Source organism: Lissotriton vulgaris, chromosome 3_1 (assembly GCF_964263255.1).
Source record: "Lissotriton vulgaris chromosome 3_1, aLisVul1.2, whole genome shotgun sequence".
Lineage (NCBI taxonomy): Eukaryota > Metazoa > Chordata > Amphibia > Caudata > Salamandridae > Lissotriton > Lissotriton vulgaris.
Window position 1 is genome coordinate 643,450,085 of NC_141689.1, and position 21,069 is coordinate 643,471,153.

At 46.9% G+C, this 21,069-nt stretch overlaps 1 protein-coding gene across 28 annotated transcripts in view; it reads left to right on the forward strand.

Moving 5' to 3' along the window:
- The window catches only part of CAST (calpastatin), a 641,814-nt gene that overhangs the window by 182,838 nt on the left and 437,907 nt on the right, over window positions 1-21,069 (forward strand). For 5 of the 28 annotated variants that reach the window (XM_086960940.1, XM_086960947.1, XM_086960956.1 and 2 more), the window contains exon 1: window positions 18,434-18,611. The exons of 21 other annotated variants lie outside the window; for them this stretch is intronic. The gene's annotated coding sequence lies outside the window, so the exon portion shown is untranslated. Of the gene's footprint in view, window positions 1-18,412; window positions 18,612-21,069 lie in introns of those variants that run through there. 2 more of the 28 variants (XM_086960953.1, XM_086960949.1) reach the window with 2 other exon arrangements.

Here is a 21,069-nt window from a genome sequence, read left to right on the forward strand (position 1 = left end):
CACATGAATGAAATCTCGATCTCTCAGTATCCATCACTCCGCAGCATAAGCCGGATCACTAAATCCTCTGAAGCACCAGTCATTCACAACCAACAGGTGAGCTGCCCAGTAGTATAGGAGCATATTTGGTGTAGCTATTACGCCCTCATAGGCTGGCTAGTACACTTTCCAAGGGCAATACGAAGCATTCTGCCCACCCAGAGCAGTGACCTAATCTGTGCATTGATGCTCTTAAAGAAGCATTTTTTTCAGGAAGGGGTGGTGCTGCGGATAATAAAGGAGGCATGGGAGGGAGACCATCCTTAAGATGGCCAATCATCTCAAAAGAGATGAAGGTAAAGAGTAGCAAAACTTGACATCTCGTCCGAAGCGTGCTAACTGCGATGCCAGATTTAGTTCATCGGACCATGTCACATCAGCGGTGATATAAACTCTGAGGTACTTAAATCTATGAGAAAGAAAATGTAACTCTGACACCCATGGCATGACAGCCGGGCACGGAGGAATAGGGTAGACCGTTGATTTGTGAGCATTCAGCAGAAGGCCGGAATACAATCCATCTATGGCTAGATTCTCAAGCTCCTGGGGCCCGACACATCCGGATTTGCCAGAAACGAAAGAACATCATCGGCATATAACAAGATCTTATTACAAGCTCCCTTCGACCACCGGAAGCCCTCCAGAAGTGCCTTGTCCCTCAACCAAGCCGCCAGGAGCTCCATCATCAACATGAAGAACAAAAGCGAAAGGGGGCAGCCCTGGCGGGTGCCCGCTCTATTGGAAAACCAATCCAATCCCCCTCCCCTGTCCCTTACCCTGGCCACCAAGCCAGTATAGAAAAGGTGTATGTATAATATAAATTTGGGACCAAAGGCAACTCTGAACAAGAGGGCAAACAGAAATGTGCAATCCACCGAGTCGAAGGCGTTCTGGAAGTCAATGGATAAAAGGGCTCTATGTCCAGGTTGTGACTCACTCAAGGCTATTGCATTATGCACTCTCCGAAGATTGGGAGGAGTATTATGCTGCTGCATAAACCCGGACTGATCCGGATAGACCAATCAAGGGATAACCCCCACCAAACAGGTGGCCAACATATTGGCCCAAACTTTGGCCTCTGTATTCAAAAGCGAGATTGGACAAAAAACGCCACACTGAGTGCCCTCCCTATCCGGCTTTGGCAAAACCACTATTTCGGCTGTCTGAAGGTCAAGGGGTAATTCTCCTCCACCAATGGCTACCGAAATATGTCCAACAACAGCAAGCCCATCTGAAGCTACACCTGATGCCAAAACTTAGGCGGGAAAGCGTTAGGTTCAGGCACCTTACGTTCGGCCAGGGCAGTGCACTGCTCATCACTAGCATCGTCCACCTCCAATACTTTGTGTTCTTCCAAAGACAAGCTGGAAAGCGGGACATCAAATAGAAACTGATGCAGGTCTTGGCAATGGCTGAGTGGGTCAGCGCCATATAAAGAATTATAGTATGCCAAAAACGCATTCACAATGCCCGCTGCCAGTTATTCTCGAGCCCTCCCCTGCGTCTAGGTAGGCCACCAGTGCTCCCGTCTCCCTGGGGTTGCACAACCAATGCAGTCTTACGAGCCTTGCCACCCTATTGATATAGTCTACTGCGTGTGGCTAACCAGGCTCCCCTCGTAGTGTGAGTTCCTGCCAAAGCAGGGTTTGATTATGCAGTGAGTCATGCAGGATAGAGTCTTGCCATGTCGACAGATATTGTTTCATCTCCAGCACTCTGCCCTCCAGGTCCTTGACCTTCCGCTCACTTCTGTCCCTAGCATAACTAATGATGCACCCCTTAAACATGAACTCCTAGAGTGAACAACTGGAAATCATGGAGCCCTTATTATCAATAAGGAATTGCTGTCATGTATTCTGACTCATCTTTTGAAATGTGTCCTTCTGAAGAAGCAAGTGATCTAGTTGCCATCTCCTTCTTCATTCCCTCAAACTCCAGTCTCAGCGATACCGGTGAGAGATCAGGGAGTCCATGGGCCATTAATTCAACACCGACAACTCGATGCCCATCGCGATTATGCAAGAAAAATAATCTAAGTGAGAGAAGGAGCAGTGGCCATCCGAATAGAAGGTGCATCCTAGTTCCACAGAATGATGGGCCCTCCGTTCATCTGTCAGGCCCCAGTTATGCGCAAAGAAGGACAGGAGTGTGGGTCCATGACTTGCCCACAAACTCGCCGATGAGTGGTCCAGGGCTGCATCACACACCCTGTTAAAATCCCTGGCCATAATCCACGGAGCATCCGGCAACTCCCTCACCAGGTCCCCGAGTTTGCCAAAAAACTCTGAGGTAAGCGGGGGAGGGGCATAAACACATAGCGATGAGAGGGGTCACCCATGGAGTGTGCGCGTGATTGCCACAAAGCAGCGCGACCCATCGTGCCACACCCTAGAGATCACCAGAGGGGGGGCTCCGAATGACAATGGCCTTGCCTTTAGATCCCCTTTGGAGCCCAAAGTGATAAACTTGAGTGTAGCCCTCACAAGCCATGAAGGAGCATGAAGTGCCCATCAGTTGGGTCTTCTGAAGCATAGCCATATCCGCGAGAGTCACATTGAGTACTGCCCCTCTCTGTATGGGAGAGGTGTGGTGCAGCAGCCAGGGTGGCTGACTCCGGAGCACGGGCTCACGGTTCGATCGCCAGCTGCTGCTCAGCACAGCATCATGTGACTCTGGGCAATAGCTCGCTTAATCTCCTTGATGGCCCCCAACGCCTTGAGACTCTTCGGGGTGATTAGTTCGCACTTTACAAATACTGGGTTGCTTAGTTTACTTTACTCTTTATTTTACCCAACATACCATTGACGTTCCAGGACAGAAGCGCTAGTGTATTCAGGGCTACATGAGTCTTTGTTGAGCCAGTCATTTGAAGGAGGTCACTCATGACTCTGGGGGAACTGTATTGTGTTACTAAATCCTAGATATGTCTCAAGAGCCTGCATGCATTTCCTGCTCCTGAACACAAAACAAAATCTTCAACAAACCTCCATCACCTCCCCCCCAACACCCCACCTATACTTTGTGAATGGGAAGTACCTGTTTTGGTGAGACTACGGATTGATGTCAACAGAGCAGTTGTGTGAACAGTATCACACCTTCCACGCTTTCCCCCTACAAACCACAAACCATCTCTAGAGAATCAACCTAAATGAGGATACAGACCAAGAACAACATAGCAGAGCATTGAAAGAAGTGTGCATCACTCTCAAACAGTGTCCCACGAGAGCATCACGGTGTAGCAGGCACCACCTGCTGGAGGTTATCAGTGTCCATCTCCTACAGCGGGTGAGACCTTTCAAGGGGTCGCACAATAAGAACCCGACTAACAAGCCCTTCGATCCCTTCGATTCCTTTGTGGGCCCTCCACCATCCCCCTGGATCTCCCTCCTCCTCTCTGGGAAGAAGCGCCCATTTGACACCATGGTGGGCTCGCCTCAATCCATTCCCTCACCCTCTCAGGAGACTCAACAAACAGGCTCCTGTCTTGGAAAAGTACTTTCAGACGGGTCCAGAATAAGAGCATATATGTAATCCCGTGGCTCTCAGTTTGTGTTTAGCCTCCTGGAAGGACCGGCGCTGCTGCAGTACCAATCGAGTATAATCCGGGAAGATCGTCACCGGAGAGGATTGGAGTGCCAACTGACTGGCCTTGCCGGCAGCCTGAGGGACTGCGTCTGTATATTTTTGACTGTTTTGTTTGTGGTGACATTTGGAAAGTATATAATAGAGAGGAAAGACGGACCCAGACGCGATTGTTAACGCACCAAATCCAGGCGTTGATAAGGTAGGAGACTCTGAGCATGTACTATGTGTTTGTACATTAGGAACTGTAGCGTTTTGTCAAAATAAGATGGTTAGGTGTAGTAGTGACCACTTAAGCGCTTATCGGCTTATACATATTGTTTTACAGAAATAGTGGATGTACCTTTAGTGATTGGTTATCAGCTGCTGCCGGAGTGAGTCTGCTTGTAAGTGATAAGAACTGTGCCACAGTGGTGCATATGATTTGGCATGCATTTGGTGTTGTAATGAATTGCACGAACTTTGATGATTGTTTTACTCACCTGGTGGAGGCTGATGGTGGTTTTCCACGAGCTTGCAGAAACGGCGATTGGGTGCCTTGGTTTGTTTATTCTGGTTTGTAAGCCACTTGGGATTTGGGGAGGATAATTCCACCCCACTATAAGTGGTTTCCTTTATTTGTAGAGGTTCGGTTTTGAAGTGGACACTTTAATGTAATTTGTATAATACTTGGAGCACAATGGGTGCTGGAGATGGATCGTGTAGGAGGGTCTGGAGGGCACAGAGTATATGAACAGATCTTGTAAATGGAACTTTTTATTGTGTTATATGTATTTCTAGGTTGTTTATCGCCCTGTCCTGAAGAGGCCAGACTTGTTGGAAGGCCGAAACGTGACCGCGTCGACACTTTCAAAAATGGAGAGGCCATATATATAAATTGATTTCGGAAATTAATGCCTAGTGACACACATGTTGATTTAGGTTCTGTAAAATGTATGCAATGGACCAGTGTTGTCTGACGACCTCCTAGTGCACCCCCTAAACCTTATGGGAGGGCACTTAGCCTTTGCTACAATCTTCTTCTAAGGGTGAAAAATTATCTAGTTCTTTGGTTTTTGTTTCATTTTTGTCGAAAGTGTTTTTGTTGTTGGTTGTATATAGGTGTGTATATATGGATGTATATAGTGGTATATGGTGTATGAAGCATTGATACTAAAACATATATATTATTTCTTGTTGTTTGTTTGAAAGAAAAAAAAGACTATACGAAATAAGATAAAAATAATTTATGTGCGGATTACAAAAAATAAAATGTGTAATCATGTCCCCTTGTGCGAGTGATGATGTACGAAATGCTTGATTAACTTCACAGTGAACATTTGGCATGAAAATAGGTGAATTGATTTTCCCCTATTTTGAGAATAGCACAGAATTTGTTCCTCCTTTTTCCATTGTTGTGTTTTTTGAATTTGTATAGTTGAGTACACATACAATGAATGGCCTGGGTGAAGATCCGACCAGAGGCTTGGCGATCAATGCCCCGTGTGCCCGCTCCACAATGAAGCTTCTTGATACATCAACCTAGGGGACTTAGCTGTTCAGCCATTCCCATATGAATTTTGTTGGTGTGCTGCCCGCCACCCCCTGTGGGACACCCACCATGTGGAGATGATTCTTCCTGCAGGACCTCCCTTCCGCATCCTCAGCGCTGGTTTCTAATTGACCCACCAGGCACTGCTTGGTGATCAGGCGCCCTTCATATGATTTGACTGTGTCCTTGACTTCCAACAGTCTGCCCTCACCTTGGTCACTCTGTGCGTGGTGTTGCGCAGGTCTTGTCTGATTAGTCAAATCAAAGTTGGGTGGTCACTGTTCCTAAGAAAAGAGTGTAGGTTATGGACAGATCAGAAAAGGAACAGTCAACACGACTGTTTATTGTTGCCCTCACACTTCCCTATGAGGTGCCGGGTTTTTAGGGACCCGGTGGTGCCACGGATAACACCCGGGGACCTCTGAGTTCTCCCTGTTATGGACCACAGAAACACGGAGTCTTCTAGTTGAAGTCAGAGATCGAGTTTTATTGGCTGCAACCAAGTAACATGTGTCCTAGAAGTACGGCAGCACGGGCCGTAAGTTCTCAGGAGACTGTTCGTTTTTACAGAACCAGCCTTCCCCTTATATACATGAATAACAGCTGTAGGCAAGAATTCTTAAGTTTACGATATGGCAATACAAATATTTTCACAATAATACAAAGAGCGAAGTCATGCTGGTCAGCACATATTTCAGATGTCCAGTTAGTGATGGATTACTCCGCCAGATCCAGAACTCCCATCAGATATCGATGAAATGCCAATAAGGTCGAGCACCCTCCCATCATAAACGGGTCATAAACAAGAATCATGGACAGGTGTGTGTGTGTATGGAAAAACAGGGTCCGTATGTGGTGAATGGTTTATGACATGTTGTGCCTTGATGATATCTTGCTTGACCACTGGGCGAGGAGCTGCCCGAGCAGGCTTGGCTGGAGGCAGTGGAGGCAGCTTCGGCCAGGTCATGGGGAAGTCAGCTACAGAGGACGTGTCCTTTAGATCGGCTTTAATCAATTGACTTATATGAGGGCAAGTCCTAAGATGGATGCCGTTTACAAAATGGAGTCTGAGGGTTCGGGACGGAAACCAAGATTTAGGGGTGTTAGCATCACTCAATCGTGACGCAAATACATAGGAATAATGTCCTGATCATTACTGGTTCGTAGATACCAAATTCGTCATGGTACGATGATATTTTATGACGCGAGTGTTGGACCTCGATATCTGTAAAACAGCGGGGTCCAAATTTGCAGTACCACAGACCCTCCTTTTGCCCTCATATTAGGCAATAACTCATACTAATCTGAGTCCAAGTCTGTATTGATGAATTCACGGAGATGCTGCTGTAGCATCATTCTGTTGCTCAGTTCGTCCCTTGACACAGGCTTCCTTACACATGAAGTGGCGCAGAGACCACATATTGCAGGAGCGCACTGCACAAACAGGCAGAACGTAAACAGGACGGCTAAGATCATCCCGATGAAGATCAGAGTTTTCCATCCCCAGGCAGAGATCAATTCCCAGAACCACCCTAGCAGAGACCAATCCCCTTTTTCTGTGTGAAGGGAATCAGATATTTTGTGTAATTTGAAGATGGCCTGGTACACTGTCGGAGCATTATCGGGGATGAAAATGCAGCAACTAGATTGGATCACTCTACATACACCACCACGGTCTGCAAGTATGACATGTAGGGCAACCCGGTTCTGAAGGGTCATAAGTCGATCCAACTGAAGCTCAGCTGTTAAGTTGCTAAGGGCACCGGCCGTTTCAGTCACGGCGGATTCAACTATTCTCGTCAGTTGTCTAATGTTCCTGCTGTTCACCATGGGCCCCCAAAATGGCAGAAACCCCTTTGCAAAGTCTCCAAATTCCTGACCCGCAGTGTCGTCTTGACTCACGACACCCCTAACTGTCCTTGTCCGATGGTAATCTGCCCCGGCCGTGTAGGTGGGTGGCAGCAGAAACAAGATAAAACATGTACCCGAGAAGTCAGGGGGCAACCATGTGTAGGCTTTGTCATGGCAGACGAAATAGGTGCCTTTAGCCGCCAAGAACGGAGGGGAAGTTCGGGAGGCGAACACATACGTCTCCGTACATATGCTCTTCCCCAACTGTGCTTTGGGATCCCTGCCAATACCTTGCAGACATAAGTGACCTCGGTGGGGTACTATCCATACTGGGGAGGATTTTGTTGATTTCCGGACTTCACTTAAGGAAATCCCATACTTGGTGATGTTCCACCTGCTGTATGGGGTAAACTCATCTTTGGGAGTTGCTCTGACAGTGTCAATATCTCTACTCATATTTCGGATCCCTGCCACTAGTGCCTTATTGTTTGAATTCTCCCCTCGAACGTAGGTTTCAAGGGAATACAGGAACATAGTCAGGAAAGCCCATAGGGAACCGAAATAACTGAATGGTAGGACAAAATAAGGGATGCCCTTATCTGCAGTGTGTGGCATGAGTCCGCATATCCAACAGTTCGATGTGTTCATAATAGACTGGTGCTGGTGTAGGAGCTGGACAAAGGAGTTATTTGTGAATTCCAGTCTTCTGGCAGACTCGTGTTCAGGTAGGGGGTGAAAGGAGTGTGTAGGGTCAGTGGGAGAAGGTGCGGGTTGTGTGCTGTGTATGAATGGAACTCGAAAGATGAACAGAGCAAAACCAGTCAAAAACATTATTATACTACACAACATTAAGATGCAAAACACTAGAGTTCGTCTCCTTGCCATTATAGTACATATTTTCTTTTCAAAGGTCATGTGTCTAGCAGGTCTCTCAACCCCTGGAAACTCCATCCTCTGGTTGCTGCCCGCGGTGGGTGGTTGCTTCTGCCAAGATGTGCGCTCTGTCCAGTCCGGGGTGACTCCCTCAGACTGACCAGAACCGTTGACCTAGGCGTCCCCGGCTGCACTCCTCAGACTTCAACCGCGGCCTTAGCAGCAGAACCGGATGGCGGTTCGAAAATCAAAAATGAGCTAGTTCCCTGGGCGAGAGAGCTGTGGAATCAAAAATAGTTCATGGAAAAAGGGGGGGAAATCGCACAAATTCGATTATGTCAGTTCAAACAATGTTTCAGGTTCTGTAGTGTCCAACTGCATTGACGATGGCACAGATCCTTGCAAGATACAATCGCTCTCTTCGTCGGTACCAGTTCCCTTTAATCGTGCATCGCTGAAGGGGCCGAAACAGGTTACGGATTCAGTCTCAGAGTCAGCGATTCCATCCTGGACCCACCGGTCATATGGAAGAGGCAGAGGGACCCGTTTACAGTGGGTCCCGTGGATCCAGTTCTTCTTTCCTTCCACCCGAACGGCTGATCTTGTGGAAAGAAGGACGAGGTACGGTCCGGTCCACCTGGGCTGTTCGTTGTTTGTGCGCTGAAAATTCCGCACCAGCACCCAGGTGCCGGGTTCGATGGAGTGACCTGGATCATCAGAGGCTGGCGGAGAGGAACTGTGAACCTGTTGGTGTAAAACACGCAATTTAGTTGTCAGTTCGTGCAAGTAGTCAAGCAGTACAGGGTGCTCTATCTCATTGAGCTTTTTTGGCCTTGGCACGCCCCAAATGTTAGCTGGGCGGCCAAACACTATTTCATGGGGGCTAAGTCCTAATCTAGAATGGACAATCATTCTGGTAGACAGGAGTGCTAAAGGCAGGGCGTCAGGCCATTTAAGACCTGAGCTGGCTTGGATCTTGGCTAATTTCAGTTTTAACATGCCGTTGTAGCACTCTACTAATCCTGCTGATTGGGGGTGATTTGCAGCGTGGAACTTCTGGTGGATGCCTAGACACTCACACACTCTCTTCATCACTCGTCCCACAAATTCACTTCCGTTATAACTCCAGACAATCCTAGGCATGCCGAATCTAGGGAAGAATTCTTTGACAAGGACTTTAGCAGTTGACAAGGCAGTGTTGTTCTTAAGGGGGTATGCTTCTACCCACCTGGAGAAAGCACAAACAACGACAAAGACATATTTCAGGCTGTTGCACCTCTCCATGTGAATGAAATCGAGTTGCAAGACCTCGAACGGATATGTTGGAGGCGCAAAATGACCAGCTGGGGTTGGGGTTCCCCTGCCGGGATTGTGTTTCAAACACACCATACAGTTTCTAACCAGATTCTCTGCACATTTTGGGATACCACTATTCTGCCATACTGGGGCCAACAGCTTACATATTCCTTTTACGCTAATGTGTGCCATTCCATGAGCCATCGTTACCACTGCGAACACATAAGCATCAGGTAACAACCATCGCTGATGTTCTGACAGTTCGACCCAACAACCATTCGTGCCTAACCTTGCTTTCTCTCCATTCATTCACCTCTTTCTCGGTAGCATCGGCTTGTATAGTCTTTACACTTTCGATGGTGTCCTCACACATACCCACATCAGGGGTCCATCTAGCAGGACCTACAACATACATCCGACTCATTGTGTTCCTTGCAGTCGCTTTCGCGACCTCATCGGCAAATGCATTCCCTCGACCAACATCATCTCGGATCTTTCTATGCGCGCTACATTTCACAATTGCAACCTGTAGGGGCAAGGTCAGTGACTCGAGAAGGTCGTGTACTAGCTGGCCATGTTGTATCTTTGCACCATGCGACGTCAGGAACCCACGTTCACGCCACAATCTTCCAAAACTATGGGCTACGCCAAAGGCGTACTGACTATCAGTGTACACATTTACTCGTTTTCCTTTCGCCAACACACATGCTCTTGTGAGTGCGACTAACTCCGCTGCTTGTGCAGAATTCTGGGGGATGCGAGCTGTCTCTACAATCGTGTGTAATGTTGTCACGGCATACGCTGCAGTCGTGTCACCATTCGGCAACTTGAAACATGAACCATCAACCCATAAGTTATCGTTGCATTCGGGAAGGGGAGTGTCTTTCAAATCTACTCTCCCTTTGGTCTCTTCCTCTGTCCTAAAGCAGCAATCATGTTTGTCGACCTCATCTGTCCCTGCTGGAACAGGCAATAGTGTAGCGGGGTTGAGTGTATCACACCTTTTTATGTGAATGTGGCTTGCTAGCAGGGTCAATTCGTAGCTGGATAGTCGAGCACTAGTTAGGTGCTGTGTTTTTGTCCTGTTCAGTAGGATATCTACTGCATGCGGGACCATTACGGTCAGAGTATTATTCATGACTAACCCAGCCGACTGTCGAATACAGACAGCCGCTGCGGCAGTGGCCCTCAAGCAACTTGGTAATGCCTTGGCTACAGGGTCTAGAGTCGCAGAGAAATACGCACATGGGCGTTGCTTGTCCCCAAAATGTTTCGTCAAGACTGATAATGCGCAACCTTCCTTCTCGTGGACATATAATGTAAAAGGCTTGCTGTAGTCGGGATTGCCCAACACAGGAGCCGAACATAGTGCATCGCGCAATTCATGGAAACTCGCCTGACAATCTTCAGACCAAGGCAAAGGATTGGGTGTGTCTTTACGCATTAATGCCAGCAAGGGTTTGGCCAACAGTGAGAAGTTCGGTATCCATTGTCTACAGTACGATGTAATGCCCAAGAAGGCACGCACTTCCCTTTGTGTCCTTGGGACACTCAATTCTGCGATTGCCTGTATTCTTTCTGGGGTCAGTCTCCTTCCCTCCTTCGACAAGATATGACCTAAGTAGGTTTATAGGTTACTTCTTGTCGGCAAAATTGCAGTTTGGAAAGCGAGACCTTATGTTTCATGTCGCATAGATGACGCAACAATGACAAGGTAGCTTGCTTGCAAACCTCTTCAGTATCGCAGCGATCAGCAAATCGTCTACGTACTGAATCAGAGTCGCGCCACCAGGTAAAACAATCGTATCGAGCTGTGTTTTCAGAGCCTGACTGAATATTGATGGACTCTCACAGTAGCCCTGAGGAGCGCGTTTAAAGCGGAAGCTTCGTCCTCCTAAATTGAAGCCGAAAATATCTCTGCTCTCCTCGGCAATCGGGATGCTGAAGAAGGCATTCTTCAGGTCGAACACAGAGAACCATGTGGCTGAAGCTGGAATCATTGTCAGTAAGGCAGTAATGTCGGGGACTACTGGAAACTGCGGTACAACGATCGTATTCACTTCCCTTAGATCGATCACAAATCGGTACACAGGGGGCTGTGAAGGATCGGTACGCTTTAACACAGGCAAAACAGGACTGTTACAAATGTTGCCTGAAGTCTCTTCGATGACATCTTTCGTGATTAGATCGTAGACGATCGCTAACAGAGCCTTTTCACATTCGTTCGATATTCGATATTGGGGAATACGTGGCACCCTAACATTGGTTTCCAATGTTATCACATACGGTGCTATCTCCAAATGACCCACATCATTAGAACCATTCGCCCAAAGTACATCTGGAAGAGATGACAATTCAGTTGGGATTCTTTCTTTTGACAAATACATCGGGGAAATCACTTTCTTGCCAAGGGTGAGTTGTACTCCCGAAGGAGAACAGTACAGAGTCGCATATAATCTCTTCAACAAATCCAAACCTAACAAATTTTCGCCACAACCTGTGGTAAGAATGAGGGGTGCTTCTAATTCGCATGGGCCAACAGAAAGGGGCATGGGACTGGAGATCGGGTTCCTAACAGGGGCGCCAGAAAAACCTACTGAAACATTCATTTCGCCGGACAAAGGTGCGCCAGGAAGTTTTGAGTGCATAATGGAACTTTTTGTAGCACCAGTATCCAGCAGAAATGGTTCTGACACTCCGGATGTAATCACCTCAACATAAGGTCCATTCTGATCTACTGGAACTGAAACAACTCCCTCTCTTTGTCCATGGCTGTCCTAGCAATTATTTACCCTCATTCTCGTTTTCCGCGTAATAGTCGTCTGCATAATACTGAGCTGTCCTGGAGGACGCATTATTCTGTTGGTCAAAGCTGTTCATGGAATTCTGAGGCGGGAAAGAATTGGTGTTCTGGTGGAAATTTCAACGGCCCCTACCTCTGGGAGCCTGTTGAACACCTCTACCTCTTGCGCCGGAGACACAGTTCAAACGTCGTGCAAGAGCTTGGCAATTACTTTTGAAATGACCCTCTTCTTTGCAATATGCACATTGATTCGGGCCATATGGAGAACGCTGGTGGGAAAACTCGTTTCCTTGTGTGTTTCTCGAATACTGCTGTGGTTGCTGATAATTGGGCTGACTAGGAGTGCGAGGCGGATACGCTTGTTGGAGAAGAACTTTAGTCTTTAGTTCTTTAGTCTTTTTCTCAGACTTATCTAGCTCGTCTTTGCGTCTATTTTCATAGTACTGGGCTGTGGCTAAAATCTGTGCTGACGTGGAAACAGCCCAAGCACTCTCTGAATCTTTCAATTTATTGCACAATTCAGGAAGCAGATTATGTACAAATTTGTCTACAAACAATCTTTGGCCACCCTCGGTAGCCATGTCCTGACCACTATGATCAGTGAAAGTCTCCTCAAATCTCGTGAAAAAGTCGGAAACATTCTCATGTTTCTTCTGTTTGCATGCCGATAGTTTGTCCCAATTTACGCGTAATTCAGGCATCAACGTTTTCATGTACGCGATAATTCTACCGGGAAGATCTGTTATTAAAGGCTCAGGTTTAGAACCACCAACTTGTCTAGCATCTGTAGCAGTAATATTAGCCCATGAGTCACCTAGTTCTTGATCATGATCCGCATGACGGATTTTACTCCATAAAGGATGCGGGACAACATTCCCAAACAACATGTCTATATCTGCTAAATTCATTATACATGAGCTGGCAGTCTGTGACAACTCCTTGTAATATCCTGCTGGGTTCTTACGGGGATCGGGTAGTGTCTGTTTAAGTGCTAAAACTTCGGATCTTTTCCAGGGGACATGTACCCATACACGCTGGAAATGCGGTGGAACAGGCGGTTGCGCGTTCGCATCGCCTTCCCTCCATACTGGGGGAAGTTCTCTCATAGGGTACTGTTGTGCCTTTTTCCTATCTGACACATCATCTTCGTACAACGATCTCGAAACGTTTCCCTTACTCCTGTAAGATAACAATACCTCTATGGCTTTTTCGACATCGGAACCTACAATCATTCCCTTATAAAACCTAGCACGCATACGAAATAACTCATTCATCTTGCGTGTGGGATCGTTTGTCTCCAAATCATCACGTAGATATACACACATCTCCTCAAAGACGTATCTTTGAGTGGGCGCATCCCATTGACTGAAAACGTCCATAACAGACTGAACATCATATTTAGCCGTGTCAGTAACCCATTTGCGTGCTAACTTATTTAGTACTCCTCTTTCCTCGTAGTCGGGTAGTTGACTACGCAACTGTCTACGTTCTGGTTTAGGGGTCGTTTTAGGCGACCCAAAGAAGGGCGAGAACAGACCAGTGACAGTACTTGTCACTCTCTGTCTGACTGAAGGAGAAGCTTGCGGCGAAGCAGATGCGCCAGAAAAGACAGGCTGATGTAAAGAGGAAGTCGAGGCAACAGCAGAGGAAGTCGAGGCAATAGCAGACGTAGTATCATAGTGAATAGTTGGAGCAGTAGGCAACGTCATGGAAGTAGAAGGAGTATGTAGCAAAGGCGGCGGCCCTTGAGAAGGCTGCGCCGGAGAAGTAGGAACCAGCTGAAGAGGAGCTGGTGCTTGTGCAAGAGCTGCTTTTCGTGCGCTAGGGCGTGGTATAACAATACGCCTTGGGGGACCAACAATACTCGATGTATATGGGGGTGGTGAGTTCAATAAATGGGACATTAATGGATCTTTCTCAGGTGTTCCCTTTGAGTCTTGTCCCCCATGTGGTAACACTGGGTAGCATTTATCTATCGCTAGTTTCTTGCTTCTGAGCATTTGTTCACTTTCCAGCTCTTCCTCATTATCTCTGTATGCGATGGCAGCTTGCACCATCGACATACCTCTCTTATTTTTCTTTGCTAGTTTTATTTCTTTCTGTTTGGCTTCTTTGCGCCATAGGCGAAAAGAGTCAAACATCGCCGGCCGGGCTTTCTTCTTGAACAATTTGACCTCGAGGTTGTCTAGTATTTCCGAGTCGAAACTACCATATTGGGGCCATTTTAGAACACCATCCTTGCGGGTGTATTTTATCCATACCTCATTATACATGATAGGGCCTACTCCGTGCTTTATATATAACTCATATGTTGGAGTTCCAATCGGAGGAACCGGACACGAATCCTCTAATCGGGAGTCCTTACTACAACCAAGACAAAACAAGTTTCCAAGTCTGCTAAGACCAGGCATCTTTGCTCACTAGTCTAGATTCAAACTTCAAGGGATTATTTAAATTACGATATTGTCGTGAATACACGAACCCCTCGGTTTTGGTGCTTGCAAGTACCAATACAAAAACCCTATCGCTGGGATACCAAGCTAAGAACCAAGAACCAATACAAATCGTATCTCTAGGATACCAAAGCTAAGAACCAAACTAAGAACTGGGAGACGCTCCACTTATACTTAACTGAATATTGAAGATCGGTGACGTCACTAGAAGACTCGTCTATCGTTTCGCTCTACCAAGGATAACTGGGTCTAAAACAGGGCGATAGTCAGGGCAGCAGTCCTTCGTAGCCGTCGGGACGCGGGGAACCTCGCAGCAAAGACCTTCGGAACCACGTCGACATGCAGGGGTCGCTGAAGTGGCTGGCCGTCCTCCGGAATTTTCACACGAAGCTCCTCACGAACATCTGGCTTGGACCGTCACCGCTTGATACCGCCCCAAGTTGGGCGCCAACTGAGGTGCCGGTTTTTTAGGGACCCGGTGGTGCCAGGGATAACACCCGGGGACCTCTGAGTTCTCCCTGTTATGGACCACAGAAACACGGAGTCTTCTAGTTGAAGTCAGAGATCGAGTTTTATTGGCTGCAACCAAGTAACATGTGTCCTAGAAGTACGGCAGCACGGGCCGTAAGTTCTCAGGAGACTGTTCGTTTTTACAGAACCAGCCTTCCCCTTATATACATGAATAACAGCTGTAGGCAAGAATTCTTAAGTTTACGATATGGCAATACAAATATTTTCACAATAATACAAAGAGCGAAGTCATGCTGGTCAGCACATATTTCAGATGTACAGTTAGTGATGGATTACTCCGCCAGATCCAGAACTCCCATCAGATATCGATGAAATGCCAATAAGGTCGAGCACCCTCCCATCATAAACGGGTCATAAACAAGAATCATGGACAGGTGTGTGTGTGTATGGAAAAACAGGGTCCGTATGTGGTGAATGGTTTATGACATGTTGTGCCTTGATGATATCTTGCTCGGCCACTGGGCGAGGAGCTGCCCGAGCAGGCTTGGCTGGAGGCAGTGGAGGCAGCTTCGGCCAGGTCATGGGGAAGTCAGCTACAGAGGACGTGTCCTTTAGATCGGCTTTAATCAATTGACTTATATGAGGGCCAGTCCTAAGATGGATGCCGTTTACAAAATGGAGTCTGAGGGTTCTGGACGGAAACCAAGATTTAGGGGTGTTAGCATCACTCAATCGTGACGCAAATACATAGGAATAATGTCCTGATCATTACCGGTTCGTAGATACCAAATTCGTCATGGTACGATGATATTTTATGACGCGAGTGTTGGACCTCGATATCTGTAAAACAGCGGGGTCCAAATTTGCAGTACCACACCTAGGGATGCCATGCTTTATCATCGGCGGGTGCTTTTCATCGGGCCAGCGTTGCAATACCTACGGGTACTCCGGAGGGTCACTTTGGCAGAGATCTTTTGCTTTTGTTGCGATCTAAATGAGTGCGAGGGTTTCAAAGTGGGGTGATTTGTGAGGTGCATTGGTAGTGAGCTAAAACTGACTAGGAGATGTCAGGTTTGATTTTATAATATAGACTCCCCTGCCAGATTAAAAGACAAACATGGTAGATGCTACTTCTGAGGGTTGGTAATGTGCACAAGTAGCTAGTGAAACAAGGTGCGGGTCAACATGTTTCGCACCTCTGTGGTCTATAAAAGCTCCACAGTGCTTTTTCAGGACCAAGAAAGGGTAATTAAATATAATGCTGTCAATAGCTGTTGTATTGTATTATATTGCAACATTTAAATACTGCTTATGCCAGTGGCAGCTGCTACCTGGAAGCAGCAGTGGGGCGGGTGAAACCGGGTTAAAAAAAAAACACTTACCTCCTGGCCGGCTGGCTGGCCGGCCTCCTCCACCTCTCCTGCGTCCTCTTTATGGCTTCTTGGGGGCAACAGAAAGTATACAAACACAAAGATTCTATCCTATTTTTGTATTTCTATATATATTGTGATTGCTCACGTAATGTGCACAGATAAGGGGATGTTACTCCAGGAGGTTTCCAGGAGGAAGACTATGTGTTTTTAAAATACCCCTCACACACTATGAATCCCATAGTGTAATGCTTCATCATGGGGGTCTTCCCGTCCCTCTATGGGGCAGGGCGTGCTGCGACCGACGACTACGTGGGAGCACTATTTTTTGTGATAGGCTATGTGTGGTGTAGGAAATGGGAGTGGTAAGGAGTGTGGTGACTATAGAAAAAAACTTTAAAAATGTCCTGGCTAGTAGAAAAAATACATTTTATTCGCTTCTCTGGCTAGAAACATTAAAATGGGGTTAGGTAGGGTGTCTTTAATATACCCTCCCCGGTCGACATGTTTCGTAAGCAGTCCCCCCTGCTTTACTCATCAGGACCAGTTGTATGACATTACAACGCATGCTTTTACTACGCATGCATTTACATCGCAGGTTTTACAATGCATGCTGTTACAACGCATAGTGTTGAGGGGTGCTGGATAGTGAATAGTTTAATTTACTATTCCAACTCCAGTCCCCGTGGATAGTAGGGAAGGTGTTGGATAGTAAATTAAATCTATTCCCTATTCTAGAGCGCCCCCCAGCGCAATGCGTTATAACAGCATGCGTTGTAAAACTTACGATGTAAAGGCATGCGTCGTAAAAGTTGCATTGAAAAGGATGATCCCCATCAGGACCATATGTGATCCCTACTACTCTCAAAATAATCTAAATATATGTAATATGCCTATTTTCCTACAACAGAGTGCAACAATAGGCTAATCTGTTTGTAAATGGGTAAATATTGCCCTTACAGGGCACGCAACAACTGCAGAGAAAGTCTCATGTTACAAAAATCATCAACAAACACTGGAAGATTCTCAACAGCGGTGGTCTCAACATTCCAAATCCAATGTTTTCGCACAGGATAGGGAAAAACATACGGGACACAATTGTCCATACAAGACCAAAAAAGGTGATAACAAGAAACCCAACGTCCACTCTGGCTAACATACAAGGACATCATCTGTGTGGGAATTGCTGTTATCTTTTGTATTGATCCTATGAGGGAAGTGTTGCCATTTCATGCATGAGGACCTCCATGGTGTGGTTATTGTTTTATAGGCCTCGACGCATCGCAGCAGTGTGACGCACGAAGAGGTGTGAGAGAGGCACTGCTGTTGCCACCTAACATAAATAGTGGGCCATACATGGTTTCACACTCATCACACAACACGTTGTGGCTTATTACATTAGTTTGTTTTCTCATTTATAGGTTAACTTGTGGATTTCACGATGCACTGACTGTGTTGTTAAAGGGGACCATGTGCAAAACGGCCGCAGACAGCGTTCTGCTCTACTACTGCGCCCTGCCCACTAGAGAAAAAACATTAAAACCGAAGAACGAACTCCCGGCTGTCCTTCAGACTCTCGCTTGACCTGAGAGTGGTTCTACACTCTTAGTTATTAAAAAACAAAATCGAGACATTCCGCGCTGAGCCTTGGTTCCTGTGCCCCTGTTCTTCTACAGAACTTCCGTGTTTTGTTTTTTCTCAAAGTGGCGTCTGTAGCTGTCAGTCTGGGGAGGTTCATTGCATCTCACACTAGGTCTTTGCTTAGCGTAACACTGCTAATGCTAAGCAGCGAAAGCACATATTCCAAAAACGTCTTTTAGTGTTTGCGTGCCCAACTTCATTCCGTTTCTCTGAACCAATATTACATTTGGTCATGTAAGCATGTATTTGCCGTGCATCTTTTTCAGTCAGGCATTATAATAAGAGTAGCTGACGGGTAGTGCGTCGTTCCCAAAAAAACAACCACAGAATACGACCGTGTAAGTGCCATGACATGTACATTCTAAGCGCCGCACAATTGCAGGAAGTGACTTAATTCGGCATGCATAGGGTTTGTTCTCCGAAACAGATGCGCATATTATTATTATAAACTAGGTGGAGCAGCAGAGGGCCCGGGTGGGGAGTCGTGACGCAGCGCGGGGCCGGGCCGGGGCGCGTCACGTGTGCCGACAGGAGGGTTGGTCAGCAGAGCACTTCTCCAAACTGAAGTCAGAGCGGGCCGGGGAGGCAGGCACTGCAATGGAAACAACCTAATGCACAGGATCTATATGCTGCAGTGCGTTCAGCCTGGGACTTGGAGAAGGCTGGCTCTGACACCTATTTTCCAGTAGGGACAAGACGCAGTAAGTACTTGGCATCGAGAAGTGCTGCGCCGCAGTTTGACGTTGTCCATGTTCAGATGGATTCTTGCTTTTTAACTTTCGGCTCTTCTACAAACGGAGCCCTAGAGCTGCCGGTTCCTGCGGATGTTGGACGCTGCGGGACATTTCTGTTCCCTGCTCTTGCTGACTGTTATCAGAGAGGCACCGTGTACACAAACACAGCGTGGGGGAACCAAACACGTCTGCCCTAGAAATATTTCCCTCCGATAAACAACTCGGTGCTGTTTGCTGGGATCCCACATAATATTTACCTGCAAACTGTGACGTGTGGCTCTTCCGCTGCATTTGTGCTAATCCACGATCTGTTGTTTTTCACACTCTTAGAGTCACGTAAAGCCTTTCTCGTGCCAGGCAGTGAGCTGGTTCATGCCGCAGAGCCGTGGCACTCTAGCAGAAAGTTTGGCGTCATGTCATTAGATTTAAAGCACTCGGAAGCTTTTTGCAGGGTGTGGTGAGCTGTGCAGACGAAGCCTTATGTGCATGTGAAAAGTTCTCCGAGTACCGCCCTGTCCAGTGTGACTCCATGCTGGAGGTTCTCCGGGGGTAGTCCCCGCAGAGGCATCAGCTGCCTGCGCTCTGGCCGAGCCTGGAAGTGGTCCAAGCTTCTGTCTGTCGAGACGGCTGTTCCTGGGAGTGCTAAATGAGATGTGCTTTGTCTAAGTGGCGCAGAGCTACTGACGCGCTAACTCAAGTCGCTCGTTGTGCCTCTGTTTGTGGCACTCCAGCAGGAAGCGACGTCTGGGGGGCGGAAGAACGTAAACTTTGGTCGTGGTTTGCCCACGGTGTGGACTTCTAGGCCTCTTACTACATTTCTCAACTGGCTGCGTAATTCAATTATAAACTGCTGTGAGGGGTGAGGCTGAGAGGAATGGCAAACGTGTCTATGTTACATCTTTCAGGCCTGTCAGTGCTTCCCATGTAAGTTTCTGTTTTGCACATTTACATTATGGACCTGGACATCTCAGTTCATTACTTGATGATAACTGATGTCTTTTAAGGAGGGACAACTGCATTTGCGTCAGGAGGCCACACTTCACTCACTGCACCCCCATGTATGTGGCCCGGGAGCTCAGAGGAAAGGTTGCTTTGTCCTGCCTCTGCGAACATTGTTAGGTGATTCATGTACAGCTCTTTTTTTTTTTTTTTTTTTTTTTTTATGGCAAAGAAATGTTTATTAGTGAACATGATCAGGGTGGTGTTTGATACATGAGAACAAGCAATTGAGCCACAGACTCAATGGTAAAGCACTCCTTCGTGAGTCTCTGCCCTGCCCCCTGAGTGCTGAATGTGACTGTGTTTACGTTTATGCAGTGCTGCTTGGCAGTTCTGTGCGCAGGCACCGAAGGTGAGACTGGATGTGACCCATTGGCCAGGGTGCGGGCACTTGGTGGGAGGCAGGAGCTGGCCCTCTAAAGCTTATTGACAGGGTCGTTTGGAGGGGGTGAGGAGGCTGAGACTGGATGCAGTACAGCACAGTTGTTTGAGTTTCAATGCAGAAGGAATGTCCAGCTGGAGTTGCTATCCAGTGAAAACATTAAATATATATACATAACACTAAAGAAAAAACAAATAATATAAAGCAACACGCTCATTAAAACCACAGCACATCCGCAATTAATACAAAGTAGTAGTATCATTGAGCAGCCACAAATACGATTCCTGATCATTTTAATGAGCATGGTGACTGCTGTTTGTGATTGAGTGGCCTTAATTGCATGAATCACAGCATCTTTCTTAGGAAGCAAAACACACTATCCTTACTGAGTACCAAGACTGCCACCAAAAACTATACCTCCTGCTACACTGTTGTTGATCAACAGTTGAACGAGATCACAGGTAAAATTACAATCGCAATACAATATGCTGTAGTGTAGACAACCTGTGGGAAGATATTCCATGTTTGCTTTCAATATATTTTTCCAGGAAATCTGCTCTGCCTTCCAATTTTTGGTTAGGGTTTTCAAAGTATCTTCAAAACTCAAAAGTTGTAGCTATTGAAACTAAATAGTTGCTGGTTATATTGGGTCATTGTCTCCACATCCAGGAAGGAAAAGCTGTAATACTGAAGGAAACAGACTGGGTTCTTACCTTTTGGACGACTGTGGGTGTGTGGACCCTGTAGAGCAAAGGGGACACAAAGACCAGTCAGGAGTTTCTTCAATCTCCGGATCGGGCTAGGAAGCAAACAAGCACTTCACTGGACTCCTACATAGCCATGAACCCCGCAACTGGGTTGCAGGCCACTGAGAATAGTAGTGGGCTTATGGTCTTTGCCCGCTGGCCTGATCTAGTAGTTACCAAGAAAGGCCAACATCAGCTTGTCCTGCAGAGTTGAAGCAGGTAACTCTGGGCAAAGGGAAGGAGTTTGCTTGCCAGGCAGAGTCACCATCTAGCTCACCTTTACCTGCAGTATATCGTG